Below are 24,270 nucleotides of genomic sequence, written 5' to 3'. Positions count from 1 at the left end.
ACCCCAAAACAGGGTTCATTCACCCTTTGGAAGGTCTTGTTTTTAATCCTTCAGGGAGACTAGCCATCCTCATCACCATACAAGTCTGGTGAGGGAACCAGTTTAGTCGCCGGTAAAACGCGCACACACACACATACGTGTGTGTGTGTGTGTGTATATATATATATATATATATATATATATATATATATATACATATACATATATATATATATATATATATATATATATATATACAGGGTGTCCACAAAGTCTGGCTACATTATGTAGACAAACTTTGTGGAAGCATCCTGTAGATTATGTAACCAGACTTTGTGGGCACCCTGTATATATATATATATATATATATATATATATATATATATATATATATATATATATATATATACACACACATACGTGTGTGTGTGTATATTATATATATATATATATATATATATATATATATTGTAAGTTATAAAATATATATTTTATAACTTACTAACTAGCTCTACCTACGTATTGAGCACTTTTGAAGTAAATACTTAAAGTTTACGCATAAGTTTATACTTTCGTATATTAATTTATGTGAGTAAATGAAGTAGTTTATATATATATATATGTATGTATATATATATATATATATATATATATATATATATATATATATATATTATACATGAATGAACATTTGAATAACAATCCATTAATGAATTCACAATTTCCACCGTATATAATATAGACAGAATAAAAACCACGTTTTGTTTTTATTACATTATAAACAATTGTTTGATATGACGCTAAAAAAAACGACATTGACCAAACGTTTACATCGCTTTCCGGAGACTATCGGGACCTGCCGATTCGAATCCAGTTTCACTTTTTTTATACTGAAAAGCAAAAGATACACGCGACGGACTAAAAATCTGGAAAAATAAAAATAGCGCGTGAACGTACGTAACTCTTAGATATTATCATTTAGACGTGATATAAAAAGTTTTAAGAAGGAATGAGCCGATTGAGAAGTCCAGCGAAGAAAGCCTTTTACAGACACGCACTAAAAAGCGAACATACATACATACATACATACACTTTCGCTTTTATATTTATAGATTAGAGAATTATAGACAGAATAAAAACCATGTTTTGTTTTTATTACATGATATGGATCATATGAGAATAGTTACAGACGAAATTCTTAATGACTTGGAAAAAGGTGACGATGTTTGTTTCAGCTCTTCTGACTCTGTTAGATAATGGCCTCATGAATGGCGTCAATCCATGAAAGCCAATGAAGGCAATAACCGGGATTCAAAGTGGTTAACAAAAGCTGATTGGCAATTCAAAATGGCTTCCTATTCAAATACGCAAACCTTAACATGACAACGAAAAAAAAAAAAGATCACGTTCTTCTTGATTTTCTTTTTAATCAGTCCCGATTTCGTCTTCACTCCGATCTTCCAATGTCAATAACAGCGCTTCAATATCTTTTCTAAACAACATTTCCGTTCAATATGACGCGAACGAGAAAGGGAAGAAACAAACATGAATACATTAATGCACTTTGCGGATCCGAATTTCTTTTCACTATTTCCTCTCAAAATCGCTGGCAAAATCTGAACATTTCAATATTGTAAGCCTAAAAAAAAAATGAACAAATTCAACAAGATTTTATTTGTATTATTTGAATTCATCGGACTACTGTTCTCATCTATAATATAAATCTCACCTGTCTGTTTAAATATATGTATAATATCTATATCTTCTATATATATATATATATATATATATCTTCTATATATATAAAAGGCAAAAATCGGTGTGTATGTATGTATGTATGTATGTATGTATGTTTGTTTGTAACGCTAAAACTTTTGAAAGACGGAACCAGAGTTGACAAATTTGGTATCATATTGCACCTTGATCACCCGGATGACAAATATCGAAATTTCACGTCAAACGGACCAGTAGAAAGGGGTCAACTGATCGTTTTTCTCCTAGGGGGGCCCCCCAAAAAACCTGTCATTTTAACGTTATTCAATACGTGTCACGTGACGTGACGTCAGCTCAAACTTTTGACAGACACAACCAAAGTTGACAAATTATGTATCATATTGAACCTTGATCACCCGCATGACAAATATCGAAATTCCACACCAAACGGACCATTAAAAGGGGGTGAACTGATCATTTCTCTCCTAGGGGGGGCCCCCCAAAAAACCTGTCATTTTAATGTTAATATTACATAATCCAAAAACGCTTAGTCATGTCACGTGACGTCAACATCCAGTAATGGCGAACAAATGTAAACAAACACTTTGTTTTACCGATACTTTTGTAATTTCTCTTCTGCTTTGTTCTAGAGATTATTAAACTCCATGACAATGTCTCCAACGTATTTAACTGGTTAAAAATAGTATTTATACAAGAGTTTTAACGAAAAATATCAGGAAAAAATGTACAGGAATAAAAAAAAATTCAGCTTTCAAAATATTCGTCGATAAAAAAACCGATCTTTATATTTACGCTAGCCATTTTGTATATTACCACGTGACCTGCTATCTCTTAAACTGGAGGGGGGGGGATCCACTTGAATCCAACAAAACCAGTAATTTTTTTTTTCTATTATATATACATCATTTTCTATAAAATTAAGTGTAGACTTTATAATTAAAACAAAAAATGTTATTCATACTAAAAAAAAAAACGCTTAGTCATGTCACGTGACGTGACGTCAACATCCACTAATGGCGAACAATTGTACCTATTTACTATGCCTCCCCACGGGACAGAGTTAGACACCAGGGTCGTTTTTTAACGTGGAGAAAAGGTACAAAAATAAAAATTGTCTCAGTCGTGGAGGATTTCTCCTCCACCGAAAGAGAACAAGAAATAGAAGTGCAGCATCTGAAGAACAGATACTACACTTTGATCTTGACCAAAAGGCCAAGAATGCGAACAATTGTAAATAACAACTTTTTTCACAAAACCAACACCGTCTTTCTTTTTTTTCTCTCTCTTTCTCTCTCTCACCCACTTACTCTTCCCTCTCTCTCACCCTCTTTCTCTTGACGTCACACCACTGTTAAACTGTGGGGGGGGGGAACACATTCCCAGGCATTATCTCCTATAGATGCACATTTTATTAGAAATTCAGCTTTCAAAATATTAGACGATAATAAAAATATAAAACCAACACCCTCTTTCTCTTTTCTCTCTCTCTCACCAACTTACTCTTCTCTCTCTCTCACCCTCTTTCTCTTGACCTCCTACTACTGTTAAACTGTGTGTGTGGGGGGGGGAAGAGGCAGCTTGAAAACCAACAAAAACAGTGCACAGTTTCCCAAGCATTTGGGGTGGGAAGGGGGGGAAGAAGCCGAGCGCACAGTTTCGTGTGAGAGAGAGAGAACAATTCTCAACCTATATACTCAACAAATTTTTTATCTACAGATTTGAAAGTTTGTATATAGGGTATTCAGACATATGGAAATATATCTAGCATAATCTATCTATTATATCTATAAAAGTGAAAATGTGTGTGTGTGTGAGGTAGCCAGAGAGAGAGAGAGAGAGAGAGAGAGAGAGAGAGAGAGAGAGAGACAACAATTCTCAACCTATATATTCAATACATTTTTTATCTACAGATTTGAAAATTTGTATATAGGGTATTCAGACATATGGAAATATATCTAGCATAATCTATCTATTATATCTATAAAAGTGAAAATGTGTGTGTGTGTGTGTGTGTGTGCGTAAGAGAGAGAGAGAACAATTCTCAACCTATATACTCAACGTATTTTTATCTACGGATTTTAAACTTTGTATATAGGGTATTCAGACATATAGAAATATATCTAGCATAATCTATACATTATATCTATAAAAGTGAGAATGTGAGTGTGTGAGAGAGAGAGAACAATTCTCAACCTATATATTCAACAAATTTTTTACCTACAGATTTGAAAATTTGTATATTGGGTATTCAGACATATGGAAATATATCTAGCATAATCGATCTATTATATCTATAAAAGTCAGAATGTTTGCGTGTGGTTGTGTGTGTAAGGTTGCGAGAGAGAGAGAGAGAACAATTCTCAACCTATCTATTCAATAAATTTGTTATCTACAGATTTGACCATTTGTATATAGGGTATTCAGACATATGGAAATATATCCAGCATAATCTATCTATTATATCCATAAAAGTGAGAATGTGTGCGTGAGAGAGAGAGAGAGAGAGAGAGAGAGTAAGTACAATTCTCACCCTATATATTCAACATATTTTTTATCTACCGATTAGAAAATTTGTATATAGGTTATTCAGACATATGGAAATATATCTAGCATAATCTATCTATTATATCTAGAAAAGTGAGAATGTGTGTGAAAGAGAGAGAGAGAAGAGAGAGAGAGAGAACAATTCTCAACCTATATATTTATATCTATAAAAGTGTGAATGTGAGTGATGGAAAGAGCAAAAAATTCTCAACCTATATAACCTATAAAAGTGAGAATATGTGTGTGAGAGAGAGAGAGAGAGAACAATTCTCAACCTATATATTCCACACATTTTTTGGCACAGATTTGGAAATTTGTATATAGGGTAGGCAGACATATAGAAATATATCTAGCATAATCTATCTATTATATCTATAAAAGTGAGAACTTGTGTGTGTGTGTGTGTGTGTGAGAGAGAGAGAGAACAATTCTTAACCTACATACTCAACAAATTTTTTACCTACAGTTTAGAAAATTTGTATATAGGGTATTCAGACATATGGAAATATATCTAGCATAATCTATCTATTATAACTACAAAAGTTAGAATGTGTGTGTGAGAGAGAGAGAACAATTCTGAACCTATATATTCAACAATTTTTTTATCTACAGATTTGAAACTTTGTATATAGGGTATTCAGACATATGGAAATATATCTAGCATAATCTATCTATTTTATCTATAAAAGTGAGAATGCGTGTGTGTGAGATAGCGAGAGAGAGAGAGAGAGAAAAAGAGAGAGATAAAAATTCTCAACCTATACATTCAACAAATTTTTTATCCACAGATTTGAACATTTGTATATAGGGTGTTCAGACATATAGAAATATATCTAGCATAATCTATCTATTATATGTATAAAAGTGAGAATGTGTGTGTGTGTGAGAGAGAGGACAATTGTCAACCTATGTATACAACAAATTTTTTATCTACAGATTTCAAAATTTGTATATTGGGCATTCAGACATATTTCAATATATCTGGCATAATCTGTCTATTATATCTATAAAAGTGAGAATGTGTGTGATAGAGAGAGAGAGAACAATTCTCAACCTATATACTCAACAAATTTTTTATCTACAGATTTGAAAATTTGTATATAGGGTATTCAGACATATGGAAATATATCTAGCATAATCTATTATATCTATAAAAGTGAGAATGTGTGTGTGTGTGAGAGAGAGAGAGAGAGAAGAATTCTCAACCCATATACTCAACAAATTCTGTATCTACAGATTTTAAAATTTGTATATAGAGTATTCATACAAATAGAAATATATCTAGGATAATCTTTCTATTATATCTATAAAAGTGAGAATGTGTGTGTGTGAGCGAGAGAGAGAGAGAGAGAGAGAGAGAGAGAGAGAGAGAGAACAGTTCTCAACCTATACATTCAACAAATTTTTATATATAGGGTATTCAGAAATATCGAAATATATCTAGCATAATCTATTATATCTTTAAAAGTTAGAATGTGTGTGTGTGAGAGATAGAGAGAACAATTCTCAACCTATGCACTCTACAAATTTTTTATCTACAAATTAGAAAATTTGTATATAGGGTATTCACACATATGGAAATATATCTAGCATAATCTATCTATTATATCTATAAAAGTTAGAATGTGTGTGTGAGGTAGCCAGAGAGAGAGAGAGAGAGAGTAAGAACAATTTTCAACCTATATATTCAACAAATATTTGATCTACAGATTAGAAAATTTGTATATAGGGTATTCAGACATATGGAAATATATCTAGCATAATCTATCTATTATATCTCTAAAATTGAGAATGTGTGTGTGAGAGAGAGAGAGAGAGAACAATTTTCAACCTATATACTCAACAAATTTTTTTATCTACAGATTTGAAAATTTGTATATAGGGTATTCAGACATATGGAAATATATCTAGAGTAATCTATCTATTATATCTATAAAAGTGAGAATGCGTGTGTGTGTGAGAGAGAGCGACACAGAACAATTCTCAACCTATATATTCAACAAATTTTTTATGTACAGATCTGAAATATCACATTTGTATAGAAGTAGAAATCTTGATACCTACTCTGATACCTAATAAAAGAAAGGACACTCTTTAGGGCGGATTTTGATTATAACAAGTCACTAATTAGAAATTATAATAAACATTCTAATAATTTAAGAATTTTACCAAAATAAAATTGCATGGTAATCACCCAATTTCTGCCACAAAATTTTGATTGGCAGAACTCATAAACATAAAATATATATTTTCTAATTTCATCTTTTTTTTTTCTTTTTACATAATCTGGTTTGATGTTTTCCCAAATATTCAAATCACTATATTTTGCTGCTTAATATCAAATACAGCAACTGAGTTATTTTTATGCATCAAACAATTACATTTTCTCATTCATCCAAACTAATCACTGAACATCAATTTCATATTTTCTTCACTAAAATATTACTGTGCTTGATGTCATCAAGTGGAGCGGATCATTTTTTTTTCATTTGTTCACACATTTTTCCAATTTATATATATTTTAAAGATTCTTAGCCTATGTCATTGCATACCAATCTGTTTATTAAAAGTTAAGGTTCACTGTAAACACATATGTTACACCAAAATAAAAACGCTTCAGATAATGTCTTGATATTCAATTCAGTTTCTCACATGACATCTTATGAAGTTAGTAGAAATGTTACAGACTTTTGAATCTCAAACACTTTCAATACTGTGCACTGATATTTTCTTTTTTGCAATATAAGCACATTCATGATTTTTTTTACAAACGTTAAAAACTTTCACATTGTGTAGCAATATACTGAAACAATTATAAAAATATTTGTTTTTATTTTGAATGATGCAGGGCATCTGAAGAGAGATTTTTCTAACAAAATGAAAGTATAATTTTTAGCAATAGGTATCTAGGAAAAGGCCACTACATATGTTATAAGTTCCAAATTTCCACAACCTGGCCAATACTGGTACATGCTAGCAAATTTAGATTTGCAATTACAAAATATGATTCTAATTTTTTCCTTTGCTCTTTATTCTAACACTACACTAAGTTTACTGTGTTATTTCGCTACAGTTGATATTGTGTAGAACAATAAGAAAATCATAGTGAACAATGCATTCAACAAAATTTCACACACATTTCTAGATACCTATATCTAATAAGTTCAAAAGAAAGGACACACTTAGGGAGGTATTTTGGTGGTCAAGTCACTAAAAAGAGATTAGCTGGTTTCCCGGCATAGCCCAGGATATAATAAAGATTGACTGAAATACATGTTCTAGCTGGTTTCTAGGCGTTGCCAGGGATGTAATATAGACACATTATGTTGTATATTACCTGTTCTCTTCTCCCTAAGGTAAAACAATTTCATATACATGCTGTAAATTACCTATGCTAGGGATAAAACATGAACAATATCAGTCCTAGGGTAGATAAAACAAATAATACATAGAGATGAAAGATTCCTCTCCCCTAAGAATCAAACATATGTTCAATATCTGCTTTTGTTTTTTCATTGTTTATACGGTCCCGAGCAACGCCGGGTAGCCCTGCTAGTCTATATATATAAAAGCCAAACGTCTGTGTGTATGTATGTATGTTTGTTTGTAACGCTAAAACTTTTGAAAAACGGAACCAAACTTGACAAATTTGGTATCATATCGAAGCCCCATCACCCGGATGACAAATATCGAAATTTCACGTCAAACGGACCACTAGAAGTGGGTCAACTGATCAGTTTTCTTCAAGGGGGGCCCCAAAAAAACCTGTCATTATCTATATATATAAAAGACAAATGTTTGTTTGTAACGCTAAAACTTGAGATGAAAGATTCCTCTCCCCTAAGAATAGAACATATGTTCAATATCTGCTTTTGTTTTTTCATTGTTTATACGGTCCCGAGCAACGCCGGGTAGCCCTGCTAGTTATATATATAAGCGAAAATGTATGTGTGTATGTATGTACGCTTTTCCTCGATGTCCACAAAAGGCTTCTTTCAGAGAAGCGCTTGCTCGGTTCACAACTTCTTAAAACTTTTCATATCATCTATAAATTGTAATATCTCAGAGTTACCCACGGAGCTCGCCTGTCTATTTAATTTTATTGACTTTCAAACGTTAATTATTCGACATTTCCCGCATCGGCACGCGTTACATTTGGTTTTCAGTATAAAAAAAAAAAAGCGAAACTCGACTCTAATCACAGGCCGAAAGCCAGACTGTCCTGCGCGCCCTCCGGGGCCCGGGCGACAAGATCACAGTGTAGTATCTGTTCCGACAGATGCTGCAAGCTATGACTAGCAAAGACCAGCTATGACTAGCAAAGACCAGATGTGAGGGGCAACCCCACATGCCTGATCTTTAACCAGCTCCCATTTCCCACCTCTCGGGAGCTGGTCCCCTTTTTCCCTTCCCCCGCCCTTCACTCCTCACATTAAAAATCGGCCTTGTGCCTAATTTGTCAGTTATCTCAAGAGAGCTAAGTAACGTTTGTTCAATATCGACTTCGTCATATCAGACTGTAGCTTTCATTTCGCTCCTCCTAATAAACAGGGAGCGGGTTTTTAAAAACAAACAAACCGATTTATTCACCTCATTCAAAACTGTCCCACACAAAATCGTAACTGCTGAATACCTATCGCCGTCACGTCAATCAAAAACGCGCACCTGTTTTTTTAAACACTTTACTATTTTCCAACTGCGCGTCGTGAAGGCTTCGTTTTTTTTTTTTTTTCACGGGCACCTGTTTTTTTTCACATACCCCGAAAAACACCCGGGCAATGCCGGGTACCCCTCGCTAGTCTATGATATAAATCTCACCTGTCTGTTTAAATATATGTATGTATGTATGTATGTATGTCTCGCAAAACTTTCGACAGAGCCAACGGATTTTCACAAGATCGGTATCCTTTTGAAGCTCGACCCTTCGGACAACAAATATCGAACAAGTGGCCGAAAACATTAATTCCTTTGCCCTCAACTGGGCATTTTCGCCGATATTTTCAAAAGTCATCCCCTCTTTTCGATTGACTAGCCTTAATTTAAACCTTCGCCTCTTCCAGTTTGGCGGTGAACACAACGGCAATGATGTCACTTTTTTTTTTTCATGTTCTTTTCCTTCTTCGTGGTACGGGTTCGAGCCTGCCTTTTTTTTTTTTGCTCCACACGCACTTCCAAACACCCGGGCAAAGCCGATCACCCAGGCTAGTCTATAATATTAATCTCACCTGTCTGTTTAAATGCATGTATGTATGTATGTATGCCTAAAACTTTCAAGAGAGGCGACAGATGTTCACGAGATTAGTATCGTTTTGAAGCTCAACCCTTCAGACGACAAATATCGAAAAATTAGCTAAAAACATTCATTCCTTCACTCTTAACTGGGCATTTTTCTACAGGGAGGGTCGCTTTTTCCGCCGATATTTTCGAAAGTCATGCCCTCTTTTCGATTGACTAGCCTTAATTTAAACCTTTGCCACTTCCGGTTTGGTGATTGACGGAAGAGCAAAGACGTCAGTTTTTTGTTTTCATGTTCTTTTCCTCCTTCGCGGTACGTGTTCGAGCCTGCCTGCCTACTACCACATTTTTTATTTTTTTTGCTCAACACACACCTCTGGGCAACGCCGGGCATTCAGGCTAGTCTTGAATGTGATTTTCACAACGTTTCGGTCGATGTAACCTCCCACCTTTTTCACACGTATCTTGTCAAACTCAGGAATAATTCTGTAGAACTCAGGAGTTTGGACAGAATTTCAAACGGAGCCCTTTATTTACTTTACGAGGTAAGCATGCTCTTGTTCTGTCAGCCATGACTGGATAGATGTGTTAAGTAATTCGCAAATGTATTTTTCAATTGCCCACACTAAGGATTGAACCTCCAACCTTCAGGAGAATATCACGTTTTACAATTGATTTTTCCAAGTACTCAAGATACACCTGAAGAAGATCGGAGTTTACATCGACAGAAACGTTGTGAAAGTCACATTCAAGACTAGTCTGGGTGCCCGATGTTGCCTGGGTGTTTGGAGGTGTGTGTTGAGCAAAAAAAAAAAAGAAATGGTAGTAGGCAGGCAGGATTGAACCCGTGACGCAGTGGTGGAAAAGAAAGTGGAGATGTGTGTAAGGATGTTGTTTGAGCAAATTAAAAAAAAAAGGAAAATTGCGAGCGCAAAAAAAAATAACAAAAAAGTGGTAGTAGGCAAACAGGTTTGAACCTGTATCGCGAAGGAGGAAAAGAAAGTGAAAAAAACAAAACGTGACGCGTTAGCTGTTGCGCCCATTGCCAAAATGGAAGTGACGTAGGTTAAAATTAAGGCTAAACAATCGAAAAGAAGAGACAACTTTTCAAAACACCGGCGAAAAAAAGCGACCCCTCCCTGTAAAAAAGTGTCCAGTTGAATGTGAAGGAATTAATGTTTTGGGCCAATTGTTCGATATTTGTTGTCCGAAGGGTCAACCTTCTACCGATTTTGTGAAAATTCGTTGCGTCTGTCGAAAGTTTTAAGCAGACATGATGATTGCAACTTCTTGTCAGACGAGTGCCATTCCTTCAGACACTTAAAGTCTATGAGCCCAAAAATGACTTCCATCGCCACAGGACCATTTTAATAGACAAATGCCTGAGGGAGTATCTATACACAGATGATGTTACAGAGTCTTAGCTTTGTACGACAGCTAAGTTTCTCTCTCGATTCAAAATGTTAAGAACCAGCAACAAGCAAGAGTAAGATAGCCAGCAACAAGTTAAACTGCAGACCAACTTAATGCGGGTACTGGTCTCCTACTTTATTGTTTTTTAAATCAGAGATTTGCTTCTCCTAAAAGGTTGCCTTCACCACGGCTTATGGGAGCCCTCTCCACCCCAACACACACATACATACACACAAACACACACACGGTGCTAGTTGGCTCTTGACCCCGAAAAAGGGTTCATTCGCCCTTTGGAAGGTCTTGTTTTTAATCCTTCAGGGAGACTAGCCACCCGCCTCACCAAACAAGTCTGGTGGGGGAACCAGTTTAGTCACCTGTAACCCGACCATGAGGCAGGTAGTACTGGGTTACATGGTACCAGTAGCATATGACATGACCTGACATACAAATTTAGGCATATATACATATCACAACTGAACAGTAGTCCAATGGATCCAAATGATACGAATAACCAATCCTTATCTCAAAGATTCAGAAACGTCAAGATTTTAATCATTGAGAAAAATGATTGATATCCCAATCTAAGATAAGAGCGTTTCTTTATTTTTCTACTCCATACATGGGCGAATGGTGGCTTTCTAGAGGTACAAGATACTTGCAGGCGTAAGTAACTTTCTAGCATGATAGCGAGAGCCCACCTTCTTTGCAGCAGCCTTTACAATAATCTCGATGTATCTCTTCCAACTCATGTTTCCTGTGAACGTTAAGCCAATGAGCTTGAACAAAGTGCTCTCAGGTAAAGTATCTCTAGCCATAGCTATTGGTGGTTGGTAAGGTTTCATGTAATTATTAAAGGAAACGAGCTTTGTCTTGGCAGCGTATAAAAACCATTTCATTTCTCAACATAAATTAATATACAAAGATATAATTTCATGCGTAAATTTTCAGTATTTACTCCAACAGTGCTCAATACATACGTAGAGCTTGGTAGCAAGTTATAAAAATATATATGGCAATTAAGCTACACAGAATATTCCGCTCATGCATAAGCCTGACGAATTCTAATGAGAATGAAACGCGGAATATTCTGTGTAGCTTAATTGCCATATATATTTTCATAACTTATATATATATATATATATATATATATATATATAATACAAGGTTAATATTTTCATAGATAAAGTAACCAATGACGTTTAACGAGGTTAATACAGGTGCTCAATACCAAAGTAGGGCAACCTATGCTTTCTACTTGTTTTTACATAAAAAATAATACGTTGCTACACACTCATGAGCATGTTTCGGTCAAAGTTTCTCGTGTCATACAAGTTGATAAGATTTTTTTTCTTTAATTTCAATAGAAAGAGTGGCCGTTTGGGACAGCTGCCCCCGCCCTTAAACGGAAATGGGTTGAGTATTACGCATGTATATTGTATTAGACTTCATCAAGAACTAGTGGCGTAGTGGATATAGCACTTGGTCAAATTCGTATATCATTTTATTTTTTGGAATCCTTGGAGATGAGGCTTCATAATTTGTGTATTCATTTCTTTTGCGAACTATTATCCTCATCTTTATAGCTTTTGTTGTTTCACCACATTTCGGCCTACTTATCCTCTGGCCTTCTGCAGAGTCTTGTAACTATGTCCCCAGTAATTACTGCCTTCTATAGTAGTTGTTGTTTCCTCACAGTTTGGGTAGGGTTGTAATCTCTGATAGATAAGTTGACCAGAATGTGGTGAAACAACAACAGCTATGAAGATGGGGATAACAGTCCACAAAAACAAAAAAATGGTAGTTGAAGGTTCAATCCTCAGTGCGGGTAACACTAAAAAATGCAACTGCGAATTATTTAGGACTTCTATTCAATCATGTCTGACGAAACGACAGTATGTTACCTCCATGGATTAAATAAAGAGTTCCATTCGAAATTCAATGAAGATTCCTGAGTTGGAAAAGATACACCTGAAGAAGGTTGGAGATTACATCGACCGAAACGCTGTAAAAATCGCACTCAAGATGAGAAGAGTGGTCTGAATAGTCCAAGCAATGCATATATATTGGAAAAGGAAAAACATCAAATGATGGTGTGCTGTCATTATTGAATAACTTTTACAACAATTGTTAATAAAAATGGAACAGAAGGTAATACCAACAAAAGAAAAAGAGAGGAAACTGTTGTTTTTGTCATCCACACAATAAAACTACAGCTGTTTATGCGATGAGCCACTGTCTGTATATAATGATAGGATCAAATAATTGGTTCACTGTACAATACATTGCTTATAACAAAATAACATCTGTTGAGAATCAAATTACAGGCATGCATTGATTATCGTTATCATTTCACAGAAAATGAAAATTACTGTTAGCTTATAATTGAATTTAATGATTAGTTGATCCACAAAAGTCTCAAGTGATGAAAGGCTTCTTTTTTTTTTTCTTTTTCTTTTTGGTGTGAACTCACTCAGCATGTTCAACTTGCGCTGAATGAGTTAACATAATTACCCAACCAAAGATATGAAAAAAAAAAAAACCCAGCTTTGAATGAAACGATTAGGTAAACTGTTTTAGTCTTTTTATGATAAACAGTTCTAGGAGAGATATTCACAGCAGTATTATGTCGACATAAATGTTTTTATCAGATTATAAAAACGGTAATGATCCTGATCAGTAATTAGATGCTTTAGAGTTTGCTTTTAGTGTTCCAATTTGGGAGATTTTTTTAAGAGCCGATTTTACAGAAACATTTTTAATGAAAACTTTTATATTTGATTAAAAGTTATTGATAAAGAAATAATGTTCAATTGTTTTGGTATCTGTGAAAAGTGTAATGAGAAATGTTAGGAGCATTAAAAAAAAGTTTATATATTTGTTTTTGATGAGCAGACGATAATGTAAAAGAGTTAACGAATCGTGCATATATGTGTATAAGAGTATGCATATATGTGTATGAGAGTGAATATATTTATGGTTGTGTGTATGCGCGAGTTGAGATAGCTACCCCCAAGTCTGACAGAGGTGTGGGGGAAGCTGGGGCAAAACAGATGCTAGCTCTGTTGTTGATTTTGGCTTCCTCTTTTTGTGAATTTTTGTGAATCTGATCTTGATGCGAGTGTATGCGTAGAAATACATGCACAGAAAATATTTTAAGCATTTTCATTTTAGATGCCAAAATATTAACATTGCAACTACAGTGAAAATTTCGGGATAATAAGTTTAACAGAATGTAATTTTCACACACTACCTAATTGTATAAATAGGAACGAGGCTGTAATGGTGTCAGATTAGTGTCCTGTCACAAAGATGGTTAATCATATGAGTTTCACTAATTCTATATATCTATAAAAGTGAAAGTGTCTGTGTATGTACATTCCTCTACCAAATTACTCCGTCAATTTTCAGTTTACAGACTCGAGATTTGACATAAAGGGTTTTGAGATTTGGGAAATTTTTTTAAATCCATTTACGGCCAGAAAGTTGGCTATCAAAGGGTCAAAGTTCAACTATTTGACATTTGAAAACTCTACCAAACTCCTCCGCCAATTATGGATCTAAATACTTGAAATTTTAGATGTAGGTTACTTGGATATGGATACAAACTTTATGAATTTGTTTGAGCCTAAAACAATAAATGTTAAGGGGTCAAAATTGGGGTCAAAGTTTTAAAAAATTTGACCTCTCAGCCAATTTTTGGTATAAAGATTTGAAATTTTATATAGACGTATTCAGACATAGGGCAAGCTTTTTAATCTTTTTTTGGCCGAAAATTTGGCTGCCAATGAGTGAAAGTACCAAAGATTTTACCTTTGCGGTCTCTAGCAAACTATTCAGCCAATTTTGGGTCTAACCATTTCAAATTTTACATAAAGAGTATTTAAACATGCAGCAAGCTTTTTAATCAGTTTTTAGCCGAAAATTTAGCTTCCAAAGTTGAAAGAGTTGAGCTTTGCAGACTCTACTAAACTCCTCTGCCAAGTTTGGGTCTAAACACTTGAAACTTTAGATGTTGGTTACCTGGACATGAGTCAAACTGTTTAATTTATATATACATATGTACACAAAGTTATGAACAGTACTTAGGGCCTGAGCACGTTAACAAAATGTGTTCAGAGAAACTCATAGTACTTGTGTCTCTTCAATGTAAATATTGAAGACTAACTGCAGAAATCCTTGACGTTGCAGAGCCTTTTATTTGAAAGTTTTTTCCCCCTCAAACTACTAAACTTTGGAATTCCCTCCCTTTATCCTGCTTCCAGGGCTGCACTAACTGTTATATAGTTGGTTGAGCAGAAGAGTAAATTATCTGTTATTTGTCTATCTATTAGTTTATTCAATCATCGGTGTACCTACCTACCTACCTACCTGTCTGTCTGTTTGTCTATCTATCTATCTATCTAATTGGCGAAGTAAACAAGAGGTGTGAAGACATGTTTTGATAAGGTTTTCAAAACATGTTAAACTTGGTGACCTGGTCAAGTTTGCACCGGAAGATATCAGAGCAAATGACCGGAAATTGACTTGTCTCATGAAATTATCGGTTTGACAAGCATAGTGTTGAGTTGGATTTCAGACGTCGAGAAGAGCGGATGGGTTAAAGGGACTTCCCTCCTCCCCTGAAAGGGAGATGAAGTGTCTCAAAAATGGAGCCTAGGAGAAACCCAGAGGCCAGATATTCACTTTCCATTTTTTGTTCGACTAACTCAACAACCAGCAAAATCCCATGACTTCACTGCAGAAATCCCTGACGTCGCAGAACCTTTTCACTTAGAACCCCCCTCCCCCATCAAACTACTAAACTTTGGAATTCCGCTGCACTAATATGGAGAAGTTTAAGTGTAATGTGAACAAGCCTCGCTGCTCAACTCCCTGCTTTGAGTGTCACTGTAGGCATGGTCCCTAGTTTACAGTAACCTTGTTCGTCTCAAAAATAAATTTGTCTTGTTTGGGATGAACATTAAAAAAACACACTCTATCCGCCTTCTCTTCGCCCTCTTTCGTTCAAACGAATAACTTTTATTTTGCTACACAAATAGAAGAAAAGTCTGCCCATTATTGACACAGAAAAAACATTGTGAACATAGAAACTGCTGGTTACATATTTTCACGAAGTATCACGGACTATATTTAGCAGTGGGATTTATTTAAGTATATATATTATATTTAAATATATGTATTATATTATGTATTTATGCCGGTTTTTCTTAGTTTTTTTTTAACACTGAGAAATGCAACCATCTCGAGATCACATTAAATTCAATCATAAGCTAACAGTAATTTTCATTTTATAATTATAAGCTAATTATAATACATTATAAGCTAACAGTAATTTACATTTTCTGTGAAATGATAGCGGCAATCAATACATACTGTCTAATATACAGACAGTTATTTAATCTCATCATTATATACAGTCAATTATTTTATCTCATCATTATATAAAGACAATTATTTCATCTCATAATTATATACAGACAATTATTTGATCTCATCAGTATATACAGACAATTATTTGATCTCATCAGTATATACAGACAATTATTTGATCTTATCATTATATACAGACAATTATTTGATCTCATCATTATATACAGACAATTATTTGATCTCATCATTATATACAGGCAATTACTTGATCTCATCATTACATACAGACAATTATTTGATCTCATCATTATATACAGACAATTATTTCATCTCATAATTATATACAGACAATTACTTGATCTCATCATTATATACAGACAATTATTTGATCTCATCATTATACACAGACAATTATTTGATTTCATCATTATACACAGACAATTATTTGATCTCATCATTATGCAGAGACAATTATTTGATCTCATCATTATATACAGACAATTATTTGATTTCATCAGTATATACAGACAATTATTTCATCTCATCATCATATATAGACAATCATTTCATCTCATCATTATATACAGACAATTATTTGACCTCATCATTATATACAGACAATTATTTGATCTCATCATTATATACAGACAATTATTTGATCTCATCATTATATACAGACAATTATTTGATCTCATCATTACATACAGACAATTATTTGATCTCATCATTATATACAGAAAATTATTTGATCTCATCATTATATACAGACAATTATTTGATCTCATTATTATATACAGACAATTATTTGATCTCATCATTATATACAGACAATTATTTGATCTCATCAGTATATACAGACAATTATTTCATCTCATCATTATATTCAGACAATTACTTGATCTCATCATTATATACAGACAATTATTTGATCTCACCATTATATACAGACAATTATTTGATCTCATCATTATATACAGACAATTACTTGATCTCATCATTATATAGAGACAATTATTTAATCTCATCATTATACACAGACAATTATTTGATTTCATCATTATACACAGACAATTATTTGATCTCATCATTATGCAGAGACAATTATTTGATCTCATCATTATATACAGACAATTATTTGATCTCATCAGTATATACAGACAATTATTTCATCTCATCATCATATATAGACAATCATTTCATCTCATCATTATATACAGACAATTATTTGATCTCACCATTTTATACAGACAATTATTTGATCTCATCATTATATACAGACAATTATTTGATCTCATCATTATATACAGACAATTATTTGATCTCATCATTACATACAGACAATTATTTGATCTCATCATTATATACAGACAATTATTTGATCTCATCATTATATACAGACAATTATTTGATCTCATCATTATATACAGACAATTATTTGATCTCATCATTATATACAGACAATTATTTCATCTCATCAGTATATACAGACAATTATTTCATCTCATCATTATATTCAGACAATTATTTGATCTCATCATTATATACAGACAATTATTTGATCTCACCATTATATACAGACAATTATTTGATCTCATCATTATATACAGACAATTATTTGATCTCATCATTATATACAGACAATTATTTGATCTCATCATTACATACAGACAATTATTTGATCTTATCATTATATACAGAAAATTATTTGATCTCATCATTATATACAGAATATTATTTGATCTCATCATTATATACAGACAATTACTTGATCTCATCATTATATACAAACAATTATTTGATCTCATCATTATATACAGACAATTATTTGATTTCATCATCATACACAGACAATTATTTGATCTCATCATTATACACAGACAATTATTTGATCTCATCATTATACACAGACAATTATTTTATCTCATCATTATATACAGACAATTATTTGATCTCATCATTATACACAGACAATTATTTGATCTCATCATTATACACAGACAATTATTTGATCTCATCATTATACACAGACAATTATTTGATCTCATCATTATATACAAACAATGGCTCATCACATAAACAGCTGTAGTTTTATCGTATGGATGACAAAAAACAGCAGTTTCCTCTCTTTTCTTTTTTGTTTTGTTGGTGTTTTCTTGTTTCTTTTTTATTAACAATTGTAAAAGTTATTCAATAATGACAGCACACGATCATGCGGGGTTTAAGAATGATGTCAGTGTCTTGTTTTTCCAAGAACAATGTAACAGTCCCAACACTCTCAATAACAAGCACGATGGGAAAACAAATGAACACATATCTAAAGAAATGGCAGAAACATTAGAGGATGACCTCAACTCAGTAGTGGAATAGGGACAAAAATGGATGGTCACGTTCAATGCCGCCAAGACTACGCTTGTTTCCTTCAATAATTACAAGAAACCGTCACTACCACCAATAGCAATGGATAAGAACACATTACCCAAAAGTACTTCCTTTAAACTCCTCGGCCTAACATTTACGGAAACATAAACTGGAATAGATACACTGAGAGCATTGCCAAGCCTGCGTTGAAGAAGGTGGGCTCTATCTACCGTGCTAGAAAGCTACTTACACCTGAAAGTATCCTGTACCTCTATAAGGCCACCATTCGCCCATGTATGGAGTATTGTTGTCACATTTGGGCTGGTGCATCTGCTGCTTGTCTCTCACTCCTGGACAGGGTTCAAAAGAGTCGCCAACCTGATAGGTCCTGAACTGTCATCTAAGCTTAAACATCTGTCCCATCGACGAAATGTTGCATCCTTCTGCCTGTTCTACAAGTACTTTAATGGTGAATGCTCTGACGAACTGCAAGCACTTGTACCCCCTTGACGTGAATACATACACACACACATATATATACACAGATATATACATATATACACACACATATATACATACACAGATATATACATACACACACATATATATACACAGATATATACATATGCACACAGATATATACACATATACACATATATACACAGATATATACATATATACACACACATATATATATATATACACAGATATATACATATATACACACACATATATATATATACACAGATATATACATATATACACACACATATATATATATACACAGATATATATATACACACACGCACATATATATATATACAGATATATACATATATACACACACACATATATACATACACAGATATATACATATATACACACACATATATATACACAGATATATACATATATACACACACATATATACACACACATATATATACACAGATATATACATATATATATATACACACACATATATATACACAGATATATACATATATATATATATACACACACATATATACATACACAGATATATACATATATACATATATATATACATATACACACACATATATATACATACACAGATATATACATATACACACACACACATATATACACAGATATATATGCATATACACACACACATATATATACACAGATACATATACATATACACACACACATATATACACAGATATATACATATATACACATATACACACACATATACACAGATATATACATATATATGATGATGATTGCAACGTCTTGTCAGACGAGTGCCACTCCCTCAGACATTTAAAATCCATGAGCCCAAATGCCTGAGGGAGTATCTATACAAATATGATGTTACAGAGTCTTAGCTCTGTACGACAGCTAAGTCTCTCTCTCGGTTCAAAATGTTGAGATCCAGCAACAAGCAAGAGCAAGATAGCCAGCAACAAATTAAATTGCAGACCAGCTTAATGCGGGTACTGGTCTCCCGCTTTATGGTTTTTTAAATCAGAGATTTGCTTCTCCTAGAAAGGTTGCCTTCACCACGGCTTACGGGAGCCCTCTCCACCCCAATACACATATACATACACACAAATACACACGGTGCTAGTTGGCCGTTGACCCAGAAAAAAGACTTCATTCGCCCTTTGGAAGGTCTTGTTTTTAATCCTTCAGGGAGACTAACCGCCCTCCTCACCAAACAAGTCTGGTGGGGGAACCAGTTTAGTTTGACCCGACCATGAAGCAGGTAGTACTGGGTTACATGGTACTAGTAGCATATGACATGACCTGACACATATATATACACACATATACACACACACACACATATATATATACACAGATATACACATATATACACACACATATATATTTACACAGATATATACATATACACACACATATATATTTACACAGATATATACATATACACACACATATATATTTACACAGATATATACATATATAAACAAACACACACATATATATGCATATACATACACAGATATATACATATATACACACACACATATATACACACACATATATATACACAGATATATATACATATATACACACACACATATATACACACACATATATATACACAGATATATATACATATACACACACACACATATATACACACACATATATATACACACATATACATACATATACACACACACATATATACACCGATATATACATATATACACACACATATATGCACAGATATATACATATATACACAGATATATACATATATACATACACACATATATATACACAGATATATACATATATATACACACACATATATATACACAGATATATATACACACATATATACATACACAGATACATATACACACATACATACATACACAGATATATACACAGATACACACACACATATATATATACACAGGTATATACATATACACACGCACACACACACATACATATATATATGTTTGTTCTGTTCTTTATTTGATCTATAAAACTATAAAAAATAAGTTACAAAGGTAATATGCAGTCAAAGACCTGCCTCAGACTTTACCGATTCCATTCATGTGTTGCGTAATGATCATAAGAAATTATTCCATTACTTTGCAGATAACTTTCGCAAAGTCAATTCTTGTCTCTAACTAGTCTCAATTCGATCTTTGCCCAGCCTAATCAATAATATTATTCGCGGCTATTTCAACAAAGGACAGACATTTTCTTTTTGCAGGGAAGGAGGTGTTTGGATTCAGGTGAAGGTAGTCTGAATTCACGAGATTAGAGAAGGGCATTAAGTGTACTTGATGTAAACTATATAAAACCAAGAAATGGGTTTTTGGTTCGTCAGTTCCAAGAAAAACATAATATCAATGAAATCTGTCATCTTTCGTTATATTAGTAATAACATCTGGTTTATCAAAAAAAAAAAAATAATAAAATAAAATAAAAATACACAGAAAAATTTAAAATTGCTTATTTTCGTTGCAATGAATAAAACCCGCACATAAAATTTGAAAATAAAAATGAAGTTACTTTTATTTTTAATCGTCATTTGACCCCCCAAACAAGACATAGAGCCACTTAGCCACATCTATTTGGGACCAGTTTCTATTTGGGACCAGCTACTATTTTGGACCAGTTTTGCAAGGATACTATCTAGGGAGTTGGGCAGCAAGATATCTGTTTACATTACACTTGAATTTCTGCATGTCAGTACAATCAGGAAAGCAGAGGATCGGGAGGGAATTCCAACGTGCAGCAGTTCGAGGAAAAAAGCTTTTCGAGTAGAAGGCTTTATGGCGTCTAGGGATCTCTACAGTGTAGAGGTGGGATTTTGTCGGGTTTGTTGAGGGTATTGTTGTCGAGGGGGTACTAGTGCTCTGAGTTTGTCAGAGCACTTGCCATTGAAATACTTGTAAAACAGACACAAGGATACCACATTTCGGCGATGGGGCAGAGGTTGGAGTTTAGTTGATAGTTCAAGACCTATTAGGTTGGTAACACCTTTTTCTTAACTCTGTCTACATGCGAGAGATTAGTGGTAGATGCACCAGCCCAGATATGGTAACAATACTCCGTGCATGGGTGAACCGTGGCCTTGTAGAGATACAGAATACTCTCACGTATATAAGTAGTTTTTAGTATAGCAGAGAGCCCACCTTCCTCACTGCAGCCTTGGCAATTGCCTCAATGTCTTTGTTCCAATTCATCAAACGATCAATGAATTATTTTTGTTTTTATTTTATTTGTAAAGTATGAAAGGCATTGTTCAACAATTTATTTCCGGGTCCCAAACTTAAAAACCAAAATGGCTCTTCTTTTCTTGCAGATCATCTATTAGTTGTGTAAAGTGACTCAATGTTCAACAAACGAGATCGGAGATGCGCCACTGTACAACTCATGGTCCCTACTGATCCAAGTTATTACAACAGGACCATTGACAACACGATCAAAATGCAAATCCATATGGTTCAACCCTTGAGAGCACAACTCAACAAAGTGTCCAGTCATGGTTATGGTCTTTGGTATGGATTTAAGTGAGGGCCACATCATACCACCTAACATCTTAAGTCGGTTTGAAGTCAATACCAAAGTGTACCTGGATGTACTGAAGAGTGTGATGATTCCATTTGGTTCTAAGACACACACGAGAAAATACAGACTCAGTAAAAAAAAAAAAACTTGTATACGTTTACATTAAATGCTAATTCTAATACATTTCTATACATTGCTTAGATCAATAATCCCCCCCATTCTTTATTTGTACCTAAACCTAAACATAGATTCCATGAACAAAGCTTCTTTCTTAGAACTGCACGCCTGTAGAACTCTCTTCCGTTCCCCTGCTTTTCAGCTGACTACAATTTGGTTGTCTTCAAGTCCAACGTAAACAAATTCTTGATGAGCCGCACCCTTAATTAATCCAATTTACCAAATTTACATCACTAATGATTACTACGATATTGTCCTATGGACTACTGTACACTCATCAACCTTTATCCTCGAGTGGCGTCCGGGTCTTGATAAGTGGTGACTTCTTTTAAAAAAACACCATTCATTAACTCACTTTAACTTAGAAACATTGTCGAGGGAGTTTTGTATGGATGGAAGGTCTATTTGTTAAGTTAAAGCCTGAGAAATGCGATGGAAAGTGAATCTTACTATGATCAATGGTTTTTATGTTAGAAAAAAACAGAAAGTTCCTCTGTTCAATTTAATGAGAGGAGATCAGGTGCAATTCAATCTTTTGCAGTAACTGTATTCGGTAAATAAGATGTGCAGTGGAATTACTTGCAATTTGAGAGAGACTAACTAGTTTATGTACATGAAATATTATTTGGGACCAGTTCTGCAATATCATCTAGGGAGATATTATCTAGGGAGTTGGGCAGCAAGATATCTGTTCACATTACACTTGAATTTATGCATGTCAGTACAGTCATGAAAGCAGGAATATGGGAAAGAAATTTCAAACTGCCTGCTTCCCCCCGGACTACAACTTGGATGTCTTCAAGTCCAATGTTAACAAATTCCTAATGACCCGCCCCCTTAATTAAACACTTCATCAAATCTCCACACTAACGTAATGTACTTGCAAAAACCCTTATCCCTGAGTGGCTTCCGGACCTTGATAAGTGGTGATCACTGGTAAAAAAAAAAAAAAAAAAAAAAAACTATGAGTAGAAGGTTTTATGGCATCTAGAGATCTGTACAGTGTAGAGGTGGGATTTTGCTGCTTGTCGGGTTTTTCCAGGGTATTGCTGTCGAGGGGGTACTAGTGCTTTGAGTTCGTCAGAGCATTTGCCATTGAAACACTTGTAAAAGAGGCAAAAGGATGCCACGTTTTGGTGATGAGACAGAGATTGGAGTTTAGTTGATAGTGCGGGACCTATTAGGTTGGCAAATCTGTTTTGAACAAGACAACAGACGAGAACGCAGATGGGGAGAAAGCAAATCTGGGTGGCAAAGCAATTAAAAACAGTTTTAACTTGGTGATACAATTGGAGCACAGGGTACAGCAGGTGCTAGTATTATTGTGTAACATTGCAATTACACAAAAACAAAGGAAAGAAATAAAGAAAAAAATCCGCATTTTTTTTCTTTTTCAACAAAAGTTTATAT

At 34.0% G+C, this 24,270-nt stretch overlaps 1 protein-coding gene and 1 pseudogene across 1 annotated transcript in view; both read right to left on the bottom strand.

Annotated features, from left to right (window-relative positions):
• Positions 1-24,270, bottom strand: part of LOC145284012 (uncharacterized) — a gene marked incomplete at its 3' end in the record, with an annotated part of 1,050,937 nt that overhangs the window by 213,453 nt on the left and 813,214 nt on the right.
• LOC145284256 (U2 spliceosomal RNA) lies at positions 2,805-2,938 on the bottom strand (annotated as a pseudogene).

The sequence above is a fragment of the Euprymna scolopes genome, chromosome 8 (assembly GCF_053919585.1).
Source record: "Euprymna scolopes isolate OS-2025 chromosome 8, ASM5391958v1, whole genome shotgun sequence".
NCBI lineage: Eukaryota > Metazoa > Mollusca > Cephalopoda > Sepiida > Sepiolidae > Euprymna > Euprymna scolopes.
This window is presented reverse-complemented; position numbering and strand designations above follow the sequence as displayed.